Source organism: Sciurus vulgaris (assembly GCF_902686455.1).
Source record: "Sciurus vulgaris genome assembly, chromosome: 1".
NCBI lineage: Eukaryota > Metazoa > Chordata > Mammalia > Rodentia > Sciuridae > Sciurus > Sciurus vulgaris.
In genome coordinates this window covers 44,290,514-44,315,404 of record NC_136461.1, presented here as the reverse complement: position 1 = coordinate 44,315,404, position 24,891 = coordinate 44,290,514, and the positions used below count along the sequence as shown (strand labels likewise).

The following is a 24,891-nucleotide window of genomic DNA, read 5'->3' as shown; positions in this document are numbered from 1 at the left end:
GCAGTAACCTGCAGAACATCCCTTAAAAAGCAAATCAGCTGGAAACAAGGACAGATGGGGTGGTGAGTGTTACAAATGAGATATTTGAAAATACTATTAACTTGATCTTTTGTGGGAGGGGCTAGTGACAAACATGCTCCTTGACCAAACTTCGGTCAGACTCCCCTAAGTCTCTTCTCAATTCGGTCTTGAACCTGGGTTTCAGGGTCTGTCCTTGTAGAGTCTGGTTGTAACAAGAATCCTGCTAAATGGGTTTAGAGAGACCCTACCACCCTTGATATCCGGTCAAGTTCCTCCTCCTCCATCATTCCCCACCCTTTGTCCCTGATCACCCTGGCCTGCCTTCAGCAAGACTCCTGTCAAGTTCACCAGAATTCCCCTGACCCCAGATGTTCCCCTTATTCACTGCCCCCCACCCTGCTCCTGGCTGCAAGTCCCTACTTCCCTTATCGTATTCAGAATCAAGCCCACTTCTATACTGATGTTGCTCTTCTCCCACCACCTTACATAGTTCCAGAATATCATCTGTGTTTACTGTTTTAGCTACTGCCCCGCTTTTAATCGTGGTGTTAAAAGATGAATTTAGGCACAATTAAAACTTTAAAAGAGTTTATTGGGCATTTGATGATTCATGAATCGGGCAGCACAGGACCACAAGTGGTTCAGCACCACCCCCAAAGAGGCTCCAGAGGAAAACTTTTATAAGGTGTTCACTGGAGCAAGACAAAGAAAGTAGTTAATTGCTTAAAGTGGTTAGTTTGATAGTTTCTGATTGGTTAAACTTAAGTTTCTTTTTTTGTTTGCATGGAGTTGGACTTTGGCTCGCTTACATAGGAACCCAAGGAGCTGGAGGCATCTCAGCCCAGTGACTTCCCGCGAATCATTTTATCAGCGGTATGAGACAGAGCTGGAGAAGAGGGCACAACTTTGGATCCTGAAAAGTATGGTATCCATTTCACCTAAAGGAAGAAATTTCTAAAAGAAGGCACAGCACTGTGAAAGTTAGTGGCATGTTTGAGGAAAGGGGGCAGTTAGGCTTTTGGCTATGATGCAAGCTTAGGAAATGTGATAGAGAGCAGTAAGAAGGAAGCCTATAGAGAAGGCATAGGCCACGTCTTGGGCCCTGTGGCCTGCAGGAGTACCATGTGGCAATGCTCTACAGACTTCTCCGTGAAGGTGTTCCAAATGATAGGCAAACACAAAGGCAGGCTGAGGAAACCCAGGGAAGACCTGAAGTCCAAAGTTGCCTCCTTCTTATAAATGCATTTGAAAGTCCACGTTTTCTCCTTTAAAAAAAAAAAAAAAAATCATCATACGTGTGTTACATGTACTTCATAAAGTAATTTTGGCTTCAACATTAAAAATAATGTTATTTTTCCCAACTCTTCAAGTAGAATGAATGCCCAGCAGATGGGCCATATGTCCTCCAACACATGTCTGTGAATCCATGGGAGTACGTGAACTCCAGCCTGAAGAGCAGAGCTTGCTGGAGATGGAGACCAAATGGAAGCTTTAATCAGGAGAAGATATGAAAGCTATGAAGACTTACCTAGATCTACTCTACTCAGTCCAAGACCCCTTCCTCCAGCAAGTGAGAAAATGCATGAAGAGAATACAGTTCTCCAAGGGACACAAATCCAGAGCTAATATATATGAGGTCACCCAGTCATATGCAATGCATATTTCCTCTGTCTTTTGCCAGTATACAACCAACCCATCAAAGGTGTTCTTCATCTCCAAGGGACCTCACTCAATCCTCAGTGGTTCTGTTCTTAATAAGGGTATAATCGTCTTCTGTTAGGTTTTATAGCAGGACATGGTGATATAAGACCTAGGGAATAGTCAGAGTTCCAAATATATTCTTCCCTGCCCACTGTGTGCAGCCCAAACATGGCTTCTACCCAGTGGTCAACCATACCAGCCAAATTTTTTTCCTTGGTTTATTTACCTCTTATCTCCAGGAGCTCAAAATAGCCAGGAAAGTCACCATGACTTCCAATTCAATAGAGTTACTGTTTGACCAGTGGAATAATTCATTCCTTGGATACTTCCTAGGTTCAACAGACACACAGAACCACAAGTGAAAAGCAATGATATAAACATGGATCAGTAGGTTTAGTCACAGAGGTAGCACCCAACATTCCCCTGTTGGTTCCCATATTATGGTCACCAATTCAGAATATATATTCCATACCAAAAAACAACACCCAGAACATTCTACCCTGGCCGTATCTGAATTTTCAATATGGCATTCCATTATTCTTCAAGCTCAGCTAGAGAATAGAGACTATGAAAACGTCAATAATTGTCATAGTCCACTGCTTTGTATGCTACACTGTACATACCAGGGACTTAGTGTTGGCTCAAAAAGCTGTAAAATTAGGCATTAGCAATAAAATGATCCTTAAAGGGAAAAAAAGTCCATGAAATGCATGCATAATGTGTTTACCTTTCATTCTCTCAGTTGATCTTCAATTCCACTTGTTAGTAGGACAATGATTCTGCGAGGGTTTTTGGTTGAAGTTTCTTTGTCACCTCAACTTTGCCATCTATCTTTGGCTTTCTGACCTGGGATTTCTCTGATATTGTAGTATAAAATACCTCCTAGAGCCCACACAGTAGTGAGGCACAGGCAAATGAAGAAATAGGGGAAAACTGCACTCCATGTCGCAACCCATGAAGACAACAGACAGATACTTGCCTTTTCTATCACTTGGGTGAGTAAGTCTGAAGTTCTCAGAAAGTCCCTGTATTAGTCCATTTTCTGTAGCTATAACAGAATTGTTGAGACTTTTTATTTACTTTATAAAGTAAAGAGATTTATTTAGTTCACAATTCTAGTAGTTGGAGAGTCCAAACAGCATGGCACCAGCCCCCTTACTGCATCACAACATGGCAGAGAAAAGGAAAGAGGCAAAGTGTGTGGTGTAGCTACCCTTTATAACATCCTGCTCTCTCGAGAGCTAGCATGCTCTGTGAGACCAGCATTAATCCTTTCCAAAGACAGCACCCCCAAGCACCCCACATTTTAAAGGCTCAACCTCTTCTCAGTATGGACACACTGGGGACCAAGCTTCCCTTGGGGGAAAATCATAATGGTCCCAATGGACTAGAGCACTAATTGTCCACAGTAGGGACCCGCTCAATACTGCAAGCTTACATTGGTTTTCCTTTCTTCCCTGTGTCCCTTTTCCCAGACCTCTCCCCATTTTTCCTAGACTCACATCTCAAAACCAACAACCTCTCTACAAGTTCTTATCTCTGGACCTCTTTTCCAGGGGAACCCAATCTAAGAGTTGTTAAAAGACGAGACCTTGGGAAAACAGACCTTCCAGATGGAATTCTGAAACTGTTATAGCTACCAGTCAGATGATAATCAGGAACAACGGTTGGTGAGTGGGGTCATAATTATTCCAGTGGGTCACCAGCATCACTTGTCCTAAGACCGAGATAGATTGGAAGGACAGCAGAAAGATGGGGACAGTGAATGCTAAGAGGGCGAAGGTACTTACAAGGATTGTACATTTGGCTAGCTGTGGTTAATGGTTTTAAAAGTCCTGACAGTCACTCATCAACTCAAAATTTCCTACAAATCTTGTGAGGTCTCCATTACAGCTGGGATGGTTCTTTGACGTTCAGACACAAAGTTGACCTAAAGTAAATGAGGAAAAGGTACAGAATCCACATGAGCAAAGTACTGAGGAAAGAATTGGAAGGTTCAGGAAGGTAGGACTATTAGGATGATGTTCTCATGAGAAAATCTATAGCATCTTGGTTCACTACAGACACGCCAAGCTCTGTCATATCTGCAGTTCAAATAAGGTGAGTGAGGAGCCACGACCTTTCAGAACTAGATGTCCTTTATCTGGACCTTTCATAAGGCTGCCAGTTTTTAAGGTCACCTGATACATTGGATGCAACATGCCTAAATGTAGCATCAACTGATTCTGAATTTCTCAGGGACCCACTGTTATAGACTGAATGTTTATGTCTCCACCAAATTCACACATGGAAATCCAAACCCCCAAGATTATGGTATTAGGACCAGGCATTAGAAAGTAATTTAAGGCCTGAGAGTGGAGCTCCCATGATTGAGATTAGTGTCCTTATAAAAGAGGCCCCAAAGAACTCTCTGGCCCTCTTCCTGCCCTGGGAGAATGCAATGAGAAATCAGCAGTCTTTGACCCCAAAAGAGGACCCTCACCACGATCCAAGCATATTGCCACCTTGAACTCAGATTTACAGCTTCTTTAACTGTGAAAAATAAATGTTTGTTGTTTAATGTACCCAATTTATAGTAGTTGTTATAGCAGCCCTATCTAAGATATCCACTTAACATCCTGCCTCTTTCTTAGTGGGAAGAAGCATAGGAAACATCACTTTGGCATTTTGGAGGAGATATTTGACCTACAGATCAGGGGTCTAAAAATGAGACTTTCAGGACAAATCAAGACCAAAGCCTATTTTTATAAATAAAATTCTGTTGGAACACAGCCATGCTCATCAGTTTGCATATTTTCTGCTTTTGCACTATCATAGCAGAGTCCAGTAGTGGCAAGAGAGATCACATTCTCAAAGCTAAAATAATTTCCTATCTGGTCTTTTACAGAAAAAGTTTGCCAACCTTTCCATACAGCATGAACACCACATAGAAAAGCAATTTCACAGCCTGTAAAGCTCACCTCTGCACACCCGTATCTTGCCACCTTCAATGGTATCTGCTATTTTCAGGTCTTACTTACATTATTTTCTAGTGGACAAACATGGCTGATCTGCAAGATAGTGAGCCCACCAACAGCTATAGAAGAGATTGCAACACAGATCTGGAGAACTTAAAAATCCCTAAATTGAGACAGTAAATACATTGCTGCTCTCCCTTAATAAAAGCAAATTGCCTTCTGATGTTTGTTGATTCAGAATGGGGAAATGTACATTTGCCTGCGGGATAGCTGCACAATGTCAAGGGCCGTGTTGCTTAGCTTCAGAAGAAGACTATCTCTGAAGCAGCAGCTCTCCTTGGAGGCTCCACCTAATTAAATTTATGATAAGCTATTATCATCTCAAGAATTCTTCTCCTCTGGAAAATGAAAAAAAAAATTAAGTGGAGATGGGCTAGGAAGCCTCCGCCTCTATCTTTCAAACCTTGGACAGTTTCAATGTGTCCAGCTCTCCTTGAAATGTAGTATTGGTGTATGTTAATGGCTTCTGTGTGATCCTTTCTCCATAGCAGAGCTTACCATGGATCAGGAAGCTGTAGAAGAATTCTATCAGCTGCCAAAGATATTCATTCCACCTACACATCTGGAATAGGGTAATGACAAGGAGGTTTAGTTCCTTATTGTCCTTCCATGAAAGGCCTGTGGAAGTCTTCCCCATGCCCCATCTTAAATGATAATCTACAATGCAATTCTGAATCCCACATTTTAGCCTAGAACCAATATCACACAGAATTCCTAAAAGTTGGTCATTTGTCTTTCCTTGGAGTACAATCTTTGAGATATCAGGTTCTGTGAAGAGTGGTGACTTGGATCTTGGCCTTTGACTGCCTCAGATCTGTGGCTACACTTTGCTCTGTGAAGTTTCTGTGCAAACGTGCAGGGAAAGATTGCCCAGGAACAATGGTAAAGCCCTTCCTGAAAAAGATCTGTGCAAAAGTACGGAACAATAAGCCTTGTCCTTGAGCTCTGACACTAGCTGCTGGTGATGGAGAATTCTGAGAACAACAAGATAACCTTAATATTTTACAAGCACTGCAAACTTCAAGCTTGTCTGCTTTGCAGAAAGTCTGGGCAATGAACTTCCTGGGTGCAGCAAGATAATAACAGAATGTTCCTAGCATTGCAACAGTAGAATAGCTACAAAAATGTTTCCAGTTCTGTAACTTTTTAGTGCACAAAGAACAATGCCCCTGTAGTTTGAACTTCCTGATTTGTGAGACCCTAGATAATAAAAGTGCTGAGCTAGTTCTGGGTCACTGTTTCTTCATCAGAGGTCAGTGTCCCACCTGCTCCCAGCTTTTTCTCTATAAGAATCTGTGTGTCTTTCTTAATCCCCCATCACCCCTCACCAATTTTCTAGGGTTCAGTCAAGCAGGTTGCATCAAGGTTCCTTTGGGGAAGACTGAGCAGGTGCTCACAAGGATATAAGTGCATACACAGCCAGGACCATTGTCTGGTTCCAGATCTCCATTCCACTCCAGGGGCTCAGGGACTATGGACTGAGTCCAATGCAGGATTTTGGGGAAGTAATGGCAGTGCAGTAACTCAGCAGTCACTGTCCCCACCATTGCCTGTTACAGTCTAATAGGAAAGACAGAAATTATCCATGGAAATGTTATCATGTCCAAGTACATTGCGCTGCATCCTGATGTGAATTCAGGACACTAGGAAAGCATGCACCAGAGGATTCTGCCCTGGCTGAACCAAGAAACATTTCATAAAATATGAAGGCCAAATAGCCAAAGACTCAGCATACTTTAGACATGACATTATACTCCTAAATCTAGTTTAAAAAAGTAGATGTTTACATGTGTAATATCTCCCTCTACTTAGTTTGGGGCACATTAATTGTGTTCTGGAACTGACCAGAGTACAGTATTGATACCACAGGTTATCAACAATGAGTTCTGCTTCCTCAAATGTTGGAGTCTGAACATTAGAGAAGCACACTGAGGCAAGCATATAGAGCAGGTTTTATTTAAAAGCAGTAACCCAGACTTCAACCGGGACGGAGAAGGGGGCCATGGCTGGTATTCTGGTATCCCAAGAAGTGAGAGGGCCCTGCTCCTTCCTGCCCCTTTTATAGACTAAAGTTTCCTTTGTTCTCCAGTCCCCTCCCCCTTTTCTTTCTCCTTCCTGCCTACATGACTCAGCTGGCCCGGGAGATGCCGGTGGGATGGCCAGGGGTTGAGCTGGTGGGCTGGAAGGGCCCTGGTGGAGTGCTAGGGGGCATTGATGAGTAGCTCCCTGTCTGCTCAGGAGTTACTTCCTTAACAACCTTTTTGGGCGGAGTGGTGTCCAAGGGCTCTGGAGACATGAACATTCCAATCTCCCACGGGCGATTAACAACCTCCTGGACTCAGATTGGCCTCCATTTTCTCAATTGGACTCGATTACCTATTCTACACTAACTGCCTGTTTTTAATTCTGGCTTCAGTATGATCGCTTATCTGCAATATGTACATACACACATGGGAAAATGTCTGGAGGGACACACAATAAAGCCCAGTGGTGGTTATCTGTGCAAGGTAAGTCACAAGTGGGTTTTCTCCCTTTACTAATTACTTACCATTTGACTTACTTACCATTTGACCTCTTGACTCTCACTTCCTCCAGGATCTAGTTGTCGAACAGTCTTTCATTCGCACCTGTTGTTATAGGTCCTAAACCACAGTCTAAAGCCCCAGGAGCAGACTCACCCAGGGCTATAGTCCTAAGCCAAACACAGCAGCTCTGATACTCTGTAGACGCTCCGCGCTCCCTCTCTCTGGCCCACCTGGCATGGGCTCCGCCTGGGTAACATGAGTCCAAGGACCAGGTGTCCCTGAGAGGGACAGGCTGTCAGAGTCCCTGAGCATCTCCCATCCTTACCCAGAAGGCTGATGTAGACTACATTTCTCAAAGCCTTCACTGCCTTCAGATAGAACAAATGTTTGGACCAGGAGCTTAACTACCTTTGAACCACTAAGGATCATCAAAACATCTTGAACGCCTTCCCCCATATTTTGGGTTTGTCAAAACTCTCAGTCATGCTTGGCTGATTAATTCTAAATGCACATGGCTTAAAAAGAAGCAGAGGGAGAGCAAATGGGATCCTTATGTTTTTGATTCATTCACACCTAATTCACCATATGTGGGGGAAGGGATGGGGAGGGGTACCAGATGCCCTGCACTCAACCATGATAATGGAAGGTGCCATGGAAGCAGGAGGCTGGCAGGGAGCTGATACCAGCAGGGAGCCAGGAAATCTAGATGTCACTCAATCCTTTATAAGTGGCTCCACTGTGCCTTTCCCTATGCTAGGCACTGCAGACACAAAGATGAGCCAGATAAATTCCTTACCCTCAGAGCATTCAGAGTACAATGTCAGAGATAAACGTATAAAGAAATGACTCCCCAAAAGAGAGTCAGGGCTGGAATAGAAGCTGTACAGGATATAGTGGGACATCAAAGAGAAAGGAGGCAGTTCTGCCTAGAATGTAAAGAGAGGCTTTGTAGATAACAATAGTGCCAACCCTGACCACTTATTATTTGGCGTGTGCACTAGTTTCCAGGTCTACCTTAGCACACTGCCACAGGCTGGGTGGTTCATACAGTGGAAATGCATCTCTCCCATTTCCGAAAGCCAGAAATGAGGGCGTCACCAGGTGTGGTCCTTTTAGGAGGCTCTAAGGGGGAATCCGTTCCATTCTTCTCTCCAAACTTTTGGTGGCACCTGGCAATACTTGGCATGACTTGGCTTCTAGCCTCCACACCCTGACCTGCCTCTTTCTTTTCATGGCCATCTTCTGGTCTCTGTGTGTCTCCTCTTTTGGGGTCATCAGTCTATGATTTAGGGCACACTCTAAATCCAGTATGATTTCATCCTGAGATCTTATTCCCAACTACCTCTGCACTCAGAGGTACAGGGGTTAATATTTGTACATCTCTTTGAAGGACACAGTTCAATATGGTGCACCAGGTTTCTTACATACATGATAGGATTTGATTCCCACCACACCCCTATGAGGACAGTACTATTACCAGATAGTAATTACCAGATTGCCCTATTTTACAGATGAGGAAACATACATAAAAAGAAAATGGCTTAGCAAAGGTCATAAGACCAACAAGGGAAAAGCAGGGTTGGAATGAGGGGCAGACAGCTCCACAGCCCTGTGTTTAGCGCAGCTCCTTACAAAGCTAAATGCAGAGTTAACATACGGTCCAGCAATCACGCTCCTAAGTGTTTACCCAAATGAGCTTATGATCATACAAGACCCTGTAGCTCTACTCATAATTGTTCTAAACCCTAGAAGCAACCAAGATGCCCTTCGATAGGTGAACGACTAAATAAACTGTGGTACATCCATGTAATGGAATATCACTCAGGGATGAAAAGAAGTGAGCTCTCAAGCCATGAAAAGACATGAACAGACCTTAAATGCACACAGCTGTGCGAAAGAAGCCAGTCTGAAAAGGCTCCTATTATGTGGCTTCAAACACATGGCATGCTGGGAAAGACAAAAGTATGGAAGCAATAAAAAGATGAGTGGCTGCCAGGGCTTTCTGCAGAGGAAAGGAGGAATGAATGGTGGAAAATACAAAAGACTTAAAGGTCCGTGAAACTATTCTACATACTGTATTAGAGTATTACACACTGTAATAATGAATTCATGCCATTATACATTCATAAAAAGTCATAGAACTGCACAACACAAAGAGGGAGCCCTAATGCAAACTATGGACTTGGGCTAATACTAATGAATTCATACTGACTTTTCCATTGTAACACAAGCATCACCCCAATATAAGCTGTTCATAATAGGGAATACGGGGGGAGGCATGTGCATGCTTGTGGCGGGTGAGGGAATATGTGTGGGAACTCTCTACTTTCCGCTCATGTTTTTCATACACTTACAAGTGTTTAAACAATGTCTAAAATAAATAAATAAACAAACAAACAACTCACTTGCTCGCTCACCGTGGCCTCTGTGTGTCCTCAGAGCTTGGACAATGGACAAGGGACCGCAGCTGACCTAACCCACCTTCCCTCTCGGGGTCCTTCTCCCCACCCTCGCCTTTCTTCTGCCCCGTCTCCTGTTCTACTCCACTTGGAGGAGATTTTACCACTTCTCTCTTGGCAGAAACAGAAGCAGCAAGTGCCAAGGGAAGAAACTGCTGCCGTGGCTCGTGGCTCTCTCCTGGAATGTGCACTCCCTCCTCCCTTGGTCACCTCAATCTGGGAGCCTGGTGGGCTCCTGGCTGACCTTGGTTCTGTGGCAATGCTCCAGCCATATCTTCCATACTTACAAGTACCTGGCTTCTCTGCTGTCCACCGCGTCCCTCATGCTTAGTTAACAGGACTGACTCACCTCTCAGCAGTCAGTCTCTCCTGCCCGCTCCACTTGCAAATGTCTGGCACTCAGCAAACACTGTACTGGTAACCCTATAGAGGGCAAGAACAGGAACGGGGGCACCTGTCTCTCTGGCCTCCCAAGAATGCCCGATGTCCTTGTCCCAGTGAACTAGCTTGGCCAGGTTCCCTAGGTGGACCATGCCCTTGAGTTCCTCTGGGTCTCTGCTCCTGCTGTGTTCTCTGCCAGGAATGACTGCTTCACCTTCCAACTCGTATGTAATCTTTCAGATCCTGTGTAATCATTATCTTTCTGCAGTCTTCCCCATTTTTCCCAGCATCTTCTCTCAGACTCTGCATTTCCAAAACTCTTCCTTCTTTTGTAGAATAAAGCATCTTGCAGAGCCTCTGTCCTCATTCCTGTCCCTCCCTGCCCCCACCAAACAGATTTATTGCATCCTATTTCCCCAGAATACACCAGAGGACTGGCACACAATAGTTATTCAGTAAATCCGTCGTGAAGTGGTAGCATGGGCAGGAGGCAGTTAAATGTTATTTCATTCTCAGGGTATGGACACCCTCAGATCAGGTGGAAACCATTCAGGAAACTTGGTTCTTCCTCTCCAGCCCCAACCCCCTCCCTGGATCTGGCCTGAATTGAACTAGCCTCCACAGGCAATAACGCCCACTTTAAAGCAGGTGTACAGACTCACTTCTAGAAACCAAGAGATATTCTCTGAACTCTCCTGCGTGTTTCCTACTGTTGATCCAGTTTTCGCCTTTGAACTCCTTTGGGCTAATCATGGCCATGTAGTCTGTGAATTCACCTCTATCAGAGACAGAAAGCACATCACAGTGCATCATTCAGTGGCCAGCACCAGACAGCACTGGGCCAGGCTGGGACATCAAGATGAGTCAGATCCAAGTTCTGTCCTCGAGAAACTCAGGTTCAAAGAGGGTGACTGACAAGGGAACAAATACTCAAAATACATGTGATGTAGGGTAAATGGTTAAAAACTCCCCTAGCAGGGAGCAGGGAAGGGTGGGTGCATGTGGGAGTAGCCAAGAAAGGACACAGAGGCAGACCTGGAGTGTTGCAGGAAGGCTTCCTGGCAGAGGCAGCAGCTGAACTGCAGTTTTAAGTATGCACAAACACAGAACCTTAGACCACGTCAGATCCAGACCCCTGGGTTTATCTGGGGAGTCCCAAGGGCAATGTCAGGGTCAAAAATAAGCTGCTGTCCTATACAGCCCTCTCCTACCTTTCGACTTCTATAGGCAGGAGAAGCCCAAGGCCAATTTGTCCACAGCTGGTTAGGTGTCGGTTGGCCCTGAGGCTGGTGTGACTTGGGGCCCATGACTCAGAGTCTCTGGATTCTAGTTTCTCATTCCCAGTCACTTCAAAAGGCCAGACCCCAGAATCCTAGTCAGATGCAGCCCGGTGTTTTAGGATGAGCACAGGCAATGGAGTCAGTCACTGGGGTGGAATTGATTTCTAGGTGTGCAACTTCAGGCAAGCCACTTAGCCTTGCCTTAGTTTCCTGATCTATAAAAAGAGGACAATACTGTCTTCCTTATGCATTATCACAAGGATAAAATAGTGCATGGAAATCTCATCTTTCAAGACTCTTTTGCTAACCTTTAATACACTTTCTTGACTGGAAAGTTCCACCCCACTTTGTCTAGATAGCTCCTACTAGTCTTCCAGGTCTCCCCCTACCACCCATCCAAGTTACTCCTCAGGAGAGTGTCCCTAGACACTTCAGGCCAAAGTTCCTTGACCACAGAGACTCAGGGGACCTGGAATTTCTTTTGTATTATATTCAGGAGGATCCAAGATGGCGGACTAGAGGGAGGCTGCATTCCTTGTCGCTCCGTAACTCCCGTTTGGAGCAGAGGATATCTGTTTCTCGGTGAGGCAGCTTTTGCTGCTTATGGATCCCCTGGTGTTTACACATCTGTCTGCTGTGATGACCTGCAGTCTGCCAGCATATTGACGCCTTTTTTGAGAGCAGATTGCTCACTGTCAGGCACCTATCATCCACCATTTGCCTGCCTCTCACCTGTCCATCTCCTTACTCCATTTGCCTGCCTTACTCCTATCCATCACCCAACGCTCGAGGTTCACCTCCCGATCGTCCAACAACAGTCAGCAAACTGATCACCGACCGTCAGTGGAGCACCAGCTGCCTGCTGCCGCCTGGAAGTTCACTGTTACAGTACCTGCAGGTTTGATTACACGTGGCTGCCGCCATTTTGAGACAACAGCCAGGCCCCATAGGACCCCTAGCCCGACTGACTGAGCCCCATCTCCAGGATCCCTCAGCCCAACTGATCACTCCCTGCCTCTAGGGCCCTCACATTGACTGACTGCTCCCTGCCGCCAGGACCCCCAGACCAACTGACTGCGCCCTATCACTGGGACCCCAGACAGACTGATTGCACCCAGCCTCCAGGATCCCAACTACACCAAACCACCGGACCTCCTGGACCCCTGCCGAACCAACTGCATCCCATCTCCAGGACCTCCAGCTGACCACGTCCACCCCTTAGCTGCAGCTCCCCATTTGCCAACACATTTGGAAGCCAGAGAGGACATCTTGGATAATCCTGAAAGCTATAGCTCCGATCTTTGGGTGGGGCAAATCCCATCCTGCAATGCCTGCTGGAGGCTTGAAGTTCATTGTCAGGTACCTCTCATGCATCAGGCTACTGAACACTGGGAGGTTTCATTAGTATATGGCTGTTATACAGTATTATATTCAATGAACTTGAACTTGAGCAGGTCACTCCATCTTTGCAACCCACTACACGAGCAGAGACTTCAGTTTGTTCGATCCTGTATCTCCAACTAACCCCTGTGACAGGCACACAGCAGGGCTCAATAAACATCTGTTTAATTCATACACAGAGCAAATAAATAAATGGAAACTCAATGTTGAATAGGTATTAAGAAGGTTGTATCCTGAGTCTACCACTTACTAACAATGTGTCTTTGTTGATTCACCCACAAAATGAGAATAAATATTCAAAAAGACCTGCAAAATTAAGTGTTGAACTAACATAGATAACATGCCTGTCTCCTAGGAACGACTCAGCACGAGATAGTGACTATTCTAACCTTAAGGGCAAAGGAGAACCAGGGCCTCTTTTTTCTGACTCTAAAGAGATGTTTCCAAAGGTGAGGAATATAGTGTGCGATCCTGACCCCCATATCGCCTGCCGCCCTCCAGGAGATGCTCACAGGGGAGTCACCACGCAATGCCAGGTCTGCTGCCTGAGGCTGCCCCAGCATAGGTGCTGTGGCCAACCTGTGCACTCCTGCTTCTGACTGAAGAAGAAAAGCAGAGAGGGGCACATTGCCAATGGCCTTGTGCAGATTCATCATTTTGAATCCTCCTTCTTAACATATGTTTTCGATCTCATGAAAAACATGGATTTCTGGTTTCCATTACCTTTGTTTCATTTTAGACTATAATGTTTTTTTATAGCCTGGGGAAGGGAGAGAGAAAGCAAGCCAGTGAGCAAGCGTGTGAGCTTGTATGCTTTTTATTTTTCCATCAGAAGAAAGAGGGATGGGAAAACCAAGAAGCCAGGGATGGCAGACCTGCCCTGGACTCCTCAAGTTAATCACTGATTCTTCCAGCATTTGCAATGACCAATCCATGGTCCTCTGAAGCTTAGTAATTTGCAATTGAATGAGGCAGATAAACTGGTTCATAGCACATAATACAAAGCAGACTTTTCTTCTGGAAGGAAGCAAAGAAGGAATAAAGATTAAAAAAAAAAAAAAAGGAAGATAGAAAGAAGAATGTATTTATCACTTTCCATGTGCCAAGCACTGTGCTAAGTGCCTTACCTCTCATATTTTATTTATCCCTCATCGCAGCCCTTTAAGAACACCACCACAGTACAGGTGAGAAAGCAGAGACTTAGGGAACACCCACAGTCTCACAGCTGGTAGAGCACAGGCCACCTAGCCGGCTGCCTGGCCTCACGCAGAGGTGATGCCAACTTGGCTCTGCTGTGAAGACAGGACCAGCTTCTTGTATGCACAAGAGTGAGACCCAGAGCCCAGTTACTCCACTGACTCTCCCAAGGCCTTCCAGAACCATAGCAATTAAAACCAATGGACCTTAGAGATCATCTGATCCAACCCACTCGAGGAGAGACAGATTCAGAAACAGGTGGGTGCTTGCCTCAGGTCTTGTGGAGAGTTCATAGCATACCCGGAGCCCCATCCCTCTGGAGCCCACAGGGAAGTCAGCAATGCCAAGAGCGGTGGCACTTAATTGCTTCCAGACCATGGAAGACTGCAACCCACCATGGACTCTCCGTCCCATCCTAGCTGAAGCATTCCCAGGTCAGCAGAGCAGAAAGGTTTGTTTTGGCAGAAAACTGGGTGCTGTCCAGCTCGATAATCGCCTGTGTTAACACACCATTATGTGTGTCGTTAACAGACTTGGCAATTGGGACTTGGCTTTTTTTTTTTTTTTTCCTGTACATTTTCTTTTTATTTTCTAAAAATAGAAAAAATAAAATACACCTCCCTGTGTGAATCAGAAAGACCAGCCATTCCTAGTCACACAGGTGCTACCGGATATAGACCGGAAGAGACTGCCAGAAATAATTCATTGCTGCCCAGGAAGCATCTCACAGCTTTGTTATTGCAGGAGGGCCCCTCCGACAGCATGGGCAGGGTTGGTCACTCCTGACCAGGGCCCACAAAGTCACCGTTCTCACCCATGGCCCCCTAACACCTCCCATCAGCCCAGCCAATGGAGTAGAAAAGGTCAGGGCTGGGGAGTCAAACAGGCCCCAGATTGAAAACCAGTTTCACCACTTTGTGGTTTCTGAGAACTTGATCAGAAGTTCAACCTCTCTGAACCTCAGTTCAATGAGAGTAACAGTGAGATATTGTATATGACCCTCCCCTCCATGTATTCCTCAGTGCTTCATCTGTTGGAAGAAAGAAAGAAATGGCAAAATAAACAAATAACAATGTACTCCTTCTCTGTAGCAGAACTTGAACCCAATGCACTCAAAATGTAATGATAAATCAGACACATGCCTATCTTCCAAAAGCTTACAGTCTCCTAAGGGAGTTAGATATAAAGAAATTTCACTATTACTCCACGCCTGCACATGAAGCAGTTCCCCCTAACTCCAATGTTGACACCATGATCCAAGCCACCCTGCACTCTTACCTGGACCCTGCCATTGCCTTCTAATTGGTCTCCCACTCTCCTCCTTTGCTCCTCAACAGCCTGTTCTCAGCTGAGCAGCCTCAGGATCCCTTTTAAATGCCAGTGTATCCTATCACTCTCCTGTTCAAACCTCCCAATGGCTCCCCAGGAAACTGAAGAGGAAAATCTCAAATTCTTGCATTGACCTAGAAGGTTCTGGAACCTGGGACCCCGGCTGTCTCACGCCCCTCCTCACTTCTCTGCTGCAGCCACTCTGGTCTGCTTGCTGCACCTGAGCATACCTAGAAGGCCTCCATTTCAGATTTTTTGTTCTCTCTCCCAGAATGGTGATCCCCCAGATATCTGTGCAGCTCCCTCCCTCATGTCGTTCAAGTCTCTGCTCAAATGTCACCTCATCAGACAAGCACTCTGTCCACTGCTTGCTTATATCTTTACTTGCTTTATTTCTCTCCATAGACTTGTCACTTTCTAAATCCTATTATATATCTATTTGTTTGTTTTCAGTCTCTCTCTCCAGAATACTAACTCCCAAAGAGCAGAAATTTTGGAACAGTGCCTTGCTTGTACTATGTACTCAATAAATATTTATTGGGTGGGTGAGTGAATGCAGAAATTTACACGTGCTATATGCCAGGCCCTAAGCATAATAGGACAACTGGACCAACTGGACAGAGAATTTCCCTTCTGGTCTTCAGGAGATTACACAGAAAAAAGCTCAGCAGGACCCTGAGCTTTCCAACCATGGAAAATCAGAGCCAGGGAACCCTTTTTAAAGGAAAAGATTTGTAAACTGAGTCTTGAAGAGTGAATTGGAGTAGTCAAGTAAAGATGGGCAAGTTGAAGGGTGAGGGAGAGCATTCCAGAGGGAACACTTTTAGAAAAGGATTCAAGGAAAGAAAATATTTTTATGTGTTTTGAAAACCACAGTCATTCCAGTTTTGATGGAACTCTGGAAGCAGGAAGCAGAATAATAAGAAATGAAGCTGGAAACAGAAAGAAAGAGACCATGGAAGCCTTCTATGTCATATGAAAATATTCAATCTTCCCATATATGCTATGCAGAGCCATTAAAGGAGAGGGTCATGGTTGGTTTCTTAAGTTTCTCCTGGTCATTGAGTAGAGAATAAATTTGAGGGTGTGAAGCCTGAGTTAGCTAATAACACAATAGTGACAATAAAAATTAAAACAGAGAAAAATGTCTTTCTTTCTGTAACTGTGACCATCTTATAAAAGGACAGATCCTGTTAAGTGGAAGAGGGACTTTTTGTTCCACTAAGAATTTCCATGACTTTGGTTGTACAGATTTGAAGGCAGAAGCTATGGAGAGCTAGAGCCTCCAAATGATAAAAATAAAGAACTTGGGAGTTCCCAAGTATTCTCAGTGGGAAAAAATAAGAGCAAAAGAAAGAGAAGGAAAGAGGAGGCAGCAAAACAATGTGAGCCAGTCACCAACCAAGGTGAATTTCCAATGAGAAACCCAGAAGTAAAGGAATTGGCTTTGGTTTGGTTTTGGTTTGCTTTGTTTGGTTGATTTGGTTTTGGTGCTGGAGATTGAACTCAGGGCCTCATTCAGGCTAAGCAAGCTATCTCCACTGAACTTCTCCCCGACCCTGCAAAGAAGCTTCTAAAACGGAAGTACATGATTATTTTATGTTATTTGGTAATTGATGGGGTTCTACTTCAGGATGTGATGGAATCACTGGTATGAACCAACCCTGTCACCATTAAAACAAAGCAAAACAAATGTAAAACTGAACAATATATAGAAGGCAAGAGTCCTCTGGCACTGGACAACAGGCAGCACAAGACTAAGGTCCTTGAGAGGAGGTAAGCTCACAAGGTGAGCCCATAATCACCGCAGTTCTCTGTCTGGGAATAATGTCCTCCATTGTAGAGTAAAGAGCTAGAGTCTGAGCAGACTCCAATCTGATTTACTAAAGAGACAAAAGCAGCTAAAGTGGCTGGAATCTGTAGAGTGGGGCACCAGAGAGGAGCAAACTGGTCCCCAGATGCCTGTGCCCTGTGGTGTCTTTGGCAGAAAACTAGGTTATAACTGCTCAGTGTGAGCACACACAGGCTTATAGCAGAGCACCTACAACAGGTAGAAAACAAAAATAACTAGAAATCAAGCAGTGTTAGAGGACAGAAGAGATACAGTTCAGCCATGGTGGAGAAATCTTGTTCACATATTTCCAATCCTCCACCTGAGACACCAAAATGGTGACAACTTAGGCGTATAGAGCACACCCTAGTACAACACATTTCTCCCTCTCTCTCTCTCTCTCTTTTTATACTGGGGATTGAATCCAGGAGTGCTTAACCACTAAGCCATATCCCCAGCCATTTTTATTTTTTATTTTGAGACAGCATCTGGCTACACTGCTGAGGCTGGCCTTGAACTTGTGATCCTTTGCCTTAGCCTCCTAAACTGCTGGAATTACAGGTGCACAATACCATGACTGGCCAAGACACATTCTTGATAAGCTCCATCCAATATAATTTTCTATAATAATATTAATGTTATTTGTAACATCCAAAATAACCACTAGTCACATGTGGCTATTGATCACTTGAAGATGACTATGCAACTAATAAAATGGCATTTTAATTCATTTAATTTTTATAATATAAATTTAAATTTAATACCACATTGTATAGCACAACTTTAGATCCATCCTAACAAAGACCTAACAAGATTCACAAAGGAAACAGTTTGTGATTGATCCCATTAAGTTAGAGGGGCAAGGAAAAGGCATTGATCTGGCCATAGATCTCACCTATCAAAGCATAAAAACAAGCCTACAAAACTCCAAGGTGATAAGCCAGTAATTATATCACCTACTGCCTCTAAAATAAAAATTAGCTTTTTTCCAGAGGAAGATAAAAGAACACAAATTCTGTATAATATGTTAGTATTATCTAGTACATAATTAAAAATTACTAGGTATTCAAAGAACAGAAAAACGTGACCCATGTTGAATAGAACAATCCCAAAATATTCCAGATGTTGGATTTAGCAGAAAATTACTTTAAAGTAATGGTCATATATTTTTTTCAAAGAATTAAAGGAAGATGGTCTCAAGTAGTGAATAAATAGATCTCAGCAGAGATACTGAAACTATTAATAAGAGAACTAGAACTAATACAACAACCAAAGTATTAAAAATAGAATGGACTGAAATGGACTTAACAACAAATGGGGAAGCAGCAGTATAATGAACTTGAGAATAAACCAATAGAAATCTGTCAATCTAAAGGAAGGAAAAGAAAAAGATTGAAGTAAAATGAACAAAACCTCAAGAATCTTCAGAACAATATCAAATGGCCAGTCTACATGGAACAAGAATAGCCAAAAGAGAGGAGAGGAAAAATGGGGAAGAAAAATATTTGGAAGAAAAAATGGTTGGAACATTTCCATATTTTGTAAAGACCTAAATTAATAGATTAAAAATACTCAGTGAACGCCACATAAAATAAAAACAGAAAAAGCCACACCTAGACATGTCAGGGTCAAACTATGAAAAAAAGACAAAATCTTGAAAGCCAAATGCATAATATGCAGATGTACCTTGACTCTACAGAGTTATATCCCAATAAATTCACCATAAATTGAAAATATTATAAGTCAAAAGTACATTTATTACACCTAACCTACCAAACATCATAGTTTTTAATTTCTACTGAATGTATATCTATTTTGCACCATTATGAAGTTGAAAAACTGTAAGTCAAACCATCATAAATTGGGGACCATCTGTATGGAAAATAATAAGAATATTGCTAAATGGATAAAGAAAATTTTATATATATATATATATGATGGAATATATATAAATATATATATATGATGGAATATTACTCAGCTTTAAAGAAGAATGAAATTCTGGCATTGGCTGGTAAAAGGATGGAGTTGGAGAATATCATGCAAAGTGAAATAAGCCAAACCCAAAAAACCAAAGACCAAATGTTTTCTCTGATATACAGAGGCTAATTCACAATAAGTGGAGGGAGCACTAAGGAAGAATAGAGTTACTTTAGATTAGGTAGAGGGGAGTAAAGGGAAGGGAGCAGGAGGGGAGTAGGAAGAATAGTAGAGTGAAACAGACATTATTACCTCATGTACATATATGACTGCATGACCAATGTGATCCTGCAATATGTACAATCAGAAAAATGAGAAATTATACTCCACTTATGTATGTTTTATCAAAATGCATAAATGTATTCTACTGTCATGTATAACTAATTAGAACAAATTTTAAAAATTTAAAAATAATATTGCTGACTTCTCATCAGAAACAATGCAATCAAGAAGACAATGGAACTTTTTAGAGCGCAGAGAGGAAGAAAATCAATTGAACTCAGAATTCTAAATTGAGTTACAGTAGTCATTAAAACTAATATTCATAAAGACATTTTGATAAGTTCAAGCTAAGAGAATTTAGTGTTAGTGATGTGCTACAAGAAATGCTATAGAATGTTCTTTAGGTTGAAGGTATTAATAACTGAATACTCATGTCTACAGGCAGGGGGGAAAAACAGCACCAAAAATATTTTTTAAGACTTAAATATAATTTCCTTAAAAGACAACTGGCCAGTCACTTTAGGCAAAAATAAGAATATTGCAATATAGAGTCTGCAACTTATGTACAAATGTAAAGAATAACAATGAAACATGAAGCAGGAGATGTGGGTAAGCAGAGTCATACTATTATGCCATTGTGAATTGGAAAATACAAAGCATCAGGTGTGATACTGACACATTGTTTTAGTCAAATTTTTTTGCTGCTGTGACTAAATGAACCAACCAGCACAGCTGTTGAGGGTATTGGAAGAGTTTATTTGAGGGCTCATAGTTTCAGAGGTCTTGGTTCACAGAAGACAGGCTACATTTCTTGGGGCTGGAGGTGAGGCTGAACATCATGGTGGGAGAGTGTGGCAGCTCACATCATGGTGATCAGGAAGCAAAGAGAGAGACTCCACTCACCAGATACAAATATGTACCCCATAGCCATGACCCAATCCCCACCTCATCCAGCCACACCCTACCAGTACACTTAATCCCATCAGCGATTAACTCACTGATTGGGTTAAAGCTCTTACGAACCCAATCATTTCTCCATTTCTCCTCGGAACCTTCCTGCACTGTCTCATATGTGAGTTTGTGGGTTACACCTCACACCCAAACCACAACACACGTGGAGAGTCAGGTGTGGAATGAGAAGTAGTATAAGATGAAATGTAGCTAGATTTGTGTTGATAAATAAAAGATTCAACCACTAAAACTGTAACAAAAATATAGATGAAAAGTCAATCGGTAGGTAAAATGGAACTCCTGAAATACATGTAATTAGGAGAAGAGTCATCAGAGTAACAGGACAGAAGTAAATGAAAACAAACAGCAAGGTGGTTGACCTAAGTTCAACCATATTAATAATCATATTAAATGTAAAGAGACTGAAACACTCCGACTAAAAAAATAAGAGAGAGAAATGAGAGAGACAAATTGGATCAAAAAAAAAAAAAAATCCAAATTCAAGGCCTGGGAATGTGGTTCAGTGGTGGAGCATTTGTCTAGTGTGTATGAGGCCCTGGTTCAATCCTCTATACCAGGACAATAAAAATTCAAGGACATTCTGTCTACAAGGGTTATGCTTTAAATTTTAAACCATAATACGTTGAAAGTAACAGGATGGAAAAAGATATAATGTGTATTGTGGACTGAACTGTGTTCTTCCAAAATTCATATTTGAAGAACCAATCAATATGACTATTTTGGATAAAGCCTTTGGGAGATGATATAGGTTAAATGAGGTCAGAAGGGTGTGGCCCTACTCTGAGAGGATTAATGTCCTTACAAGAAGAGAGTGAGACATGGAAGATCTCTCTCAGAGTACAGGCTATGTGAGGACACAGAAGAAGACAGCTGTCTACAAACCAGGAAGGAATTTCACCAGAAACCAAACTTGATGGCCCCTTGATCTTGGAATTTCAGCCCCCAGAATATCTGGAAATCAATTTTTGTTGTTTTAAGCTACCTAGTCTGTGTTTTACTGGTATGGCAGCCCTAGCTGACCAAGACACTATGCACAGAATAAGCACAGCAAAAGTGAAGTGACAAATCGACAGGAAGTCGTTTACCATTTGTGTGGTGTGATTCCACCGAGTGGCACCCGAGTCTAGCAAAATCTACTGCTTTCACGAAACCTTTGTGCAAGTGGGTTTCTTTCACGGACATCAAGAAAGAGCTTCCTGGCTTGAGTTTTGTCTCTGCTTCTAAACACAGCAGAGTAGAAAGAGCACAAGCTAACACAGAAACCTAAAGCAGACATGACCATGAAAAACTCAGCCCTGTCCCTGGAGAGTCTGCAGAAACTTAAGGAGGAGACTTGATGTCCACAAACCGTGAAACGGTGGTTTGATCTTATGTCGTAGGATGTTGGAGACTCCAGATGATATCTGGGTTTGATAATTTTTAAAAGCATGGTAATATGGATGATGATGATGATGATGATAAGGACCACTACGATGACGGCGATGATGGTGACAATGACCATGATGATAGGAATGAAAAAGCCCCAATCTCTTATTTTCAAGTTCAAACCACTTTTCACTAAGACACAGTGCTTTCTGCTTCCTAGAAACAGATTTCATAATGGAAATTCAGATTAAATAAGGTACAAGTTCAGGATGCTGCAGGGATTAGCTGTCTTCCCAGGGGAGGGACCTTTAAACTGGGCCTTAAAAGAAGAGTACAGGGGGCTGGGGATATAGCTCAGTTGGTAAAGTGCTTGCCTGTCAAGCACAAAGCCCTGGGTTCAATCCCCAGTACCGCCAAAAAAAAAGAGTACAACTGGAAATTCTGGAGCTAGGCTGAGCCAGGTATCTCTGAAAGGCTGTCACACACAGTCATGAATGACGTGGCCCCCGTAACCTGAAAGAGGGACCAGTCCTAACAGAAGAGAAGCACTGTGAGGGCACTGGGACCTCCGGCCTGCGGGAAGGGGAGGGGAGGGATTACCAGCTTTATCGTGACATTTTAAAATCCTTTTCCATGTAAAAAGAAAAAAAAAAATTACTCAGGGATAATAAAACCCAATTCCTAGCGGGCTGGGAGGGTTGGATGGCATCGTGGAGTGACCCTTTTTAAATGTGAGAAGCAGTCTCCTCACTTCCCTGCTCAAAATGCTTCCAGGCAAAACTGCACGAAGAGGAGGGAGAAGGGAGGGGTGCAGCGGAAGGCAGGGTTCGCTGCCAGAGCTGCCTGGCAGAGAGACAAGGGCGCTTCCTGAGAAGGTAAAGAGAGGAAGATTTTTCTGAAATGAAAACCTGGTTAAACTAGAAACTTAAAAAAAAATAAAATAAAATACCTTCCCAGTTTCTCCTCTTGGAGCAAAGGCACCAGGAATGCTGACCAGCCAGGCGCCACCTGGTCCCAGCCTCCCTCTGCTCACCTGCTCTATCCGCACATGCGTCACCAATCCTCTAGCACCTCAGGCCGCCCCCACGTGGGGCCTTTGCACTTGACGTCCCTCCAGCTCAAAGCCTTCCCTAGACGGGGAGCTTGCTGCCTCATCCCTTCACAGCTTTGCTGAACATCACCCTGAAGCTAGAGGGCCCCAGCTGCCCTCTGAGATCACACCCCCAGTGCAGGCCCTGAACCCTGCCTGGGGCCTTGGCCTCTCTCTGTAGCACCCATCGCCACCTAGCATGCCATACAGAGCACTCACTGATTTTATCTCCTGCATGCCTCACTACGGGGTAAGTCTTTGCGACTTCCCAGGATCACACAGCTTCTCAACAGTCGCCTCGGGATTCGCCCCAGTCATTTCAAGTCCAAGGGTGTGTTCCTAGCCGTGCAGGAGATGGCGTGGCAGAAGCTGCCAACAGCTTGGACTGAAATCCCTCACCACCGCCCAAGTCCAAGCTCCTTCCATTGAGCCTCGGGTGAGTCTGTGTCTCTGCCTTAACCTTCAGAGAAACCGGCTGCCACTTTGGCATCTGTGTGAAAGTCGGCTGCCTGCTTTTCAGACTCGTAAATTGCCTGCGAGAAGTGTTTCATTATTCTATCCAGGTGACATCAAATATCCGGGCCGTATGGCATGAACATTCTCGTTCAGGCACAGGCCACGGGGCAGGTAGCATTTCTGTCTCCAGGAAGCCCCTGAAGCCCACCTTTTGAATCAGTCCACCATAGATAAACTAGAAGTGAAGGCGGCTGCCGGCGCTCTTTCCTGTGCAGAGTCAGGTGAGTGTGGGCAGCCGGGCGCCGGGCACCCACGGCTTCTCAACCCTTCTGTCACAGGGAAATTGAGAAAAGAAAGTGAACAAGCACCTTTCCCAGGCGCCAGTCACAGAGGCCCCACAGGGGAGCCCAGAAGGTATGGGTCCCAGGTCCACTGGAAGGACGGGGGCTCTCCCACCCATCACCAGCCCTGGTCAGAAAGACAAGTCGATGGGCGAGCATCGCCCTGCAGAGATCAGAAACCATGAGGCCTCCATGGGCCATTGCAGGCTAGGTCTTTACCAAGTTGCTACCCCTTCTCTCTATAACCGGGTGACCAGGTGATCTGGAATCCCTACTAGATCTCCCTTCTGTGGCTTTTGTATTGATCGATACAGTACTTGAACAGTAGCTCATCTACTGTGTAAATAAAAATGAGTTCAGCCACCAGTTGATAAGCTCAAGAGCCAAGTCTATCAAATCTACAGCTGATTTTTCATAACGTTCCTTCTTGGCCCCTAGCCCGTGTCAGGCACACACCATTCTCCCGGGGCTCGTGTGTCTGGTTCCTTTCCCTGGGCAAGTCCTGAATGCAGCTAGGCATTACAGGGAAGCGTCTGAAAACGGCCCGCCTGGAGTTGGAATAGGACAGAGGAGGGAAGCTGCCCTGAGTGAGCACTTTCTTCCTGCCAGTGCGCCTGTGCTAGGCCAGCTCCTCAGGAACCCATGACTGTGTCACTGTTATTCCCTCCTGAAAGTAAGGAAATGGAGCTCAGAGCAGGGAAGCAAGCTGCCCAAGGTCACACAGCTCTAAAAGAGGATGCTGAGATTAACTCAGTTTGTTTTCTCCAATCTGGGCTTGTCTCACACTTGGCCAGGCCTCCGGTCATACCAGGTGGAAAGCCATAAAGCACCTAAAGAGCACCTTCCCTCCAGCTGACAGCTCCTGGAGAGCTTTCTAGGGGAAGAGGCGGCATGTTTTGAATTGGGCCTGAGGCCAGTAGGGTTTGGTTGGTGCATCCTGTCACACACACAGACACACACAAACGCTCACACACTTCTGCATGGACCCCAAGCAGCTGCAGTTGCTGATCAGGCTGGGAGAATGTGTGTTGCACACTCAAAGAGAGCTGTTGATGTAGTGCTGGCGACCCTCCAGCTGTGGAAGCAGGGGGTCCCAGCGCACTTATTGTTTCTTTTTCCAACAGCAGAAAACATCTGTCCCATGAAAGTCATATTTGCTGAGAGATCAGCAGCAGAGCTGTGGCCCAAGTCCCCCCTCCCAACCGTACTGTGGCCACAGCTAGTGTTAGTGGGATAGACCAGGGATCCCAAGGCCTTGTGGCACCCTGAGCTGATCAGGAAGAGGTTGTCCTATGACAGGGACACCTGAGGAGCCACTGAAAT

At 44.2% G+C, this 24,891-nt stretch overlaps 1 long non-coding RNA gene across 1 annotated transcript; it reads right to left on the bottom strand.

Annotated features, from left to right (window-relative positions):
* Window positions 1-621: 621 nt before the first annotated feature.
* Window positions 622-23,197, bottom strand: LOC306640908. The gene is made up of 3 exons (XR_013757950.1): window positions 22,991-23,197; window positions 1,949-2,770; window positions 622-1,286 (listed from the first exon to the last, which is right to left on the bottom strand). It is a non-coding gene; the product is annotated as an uncharacterized lncRNA (long non-coding RNA).
* Window positions 23,198-24,891: the final 1,694 nt, after the last annotated feature.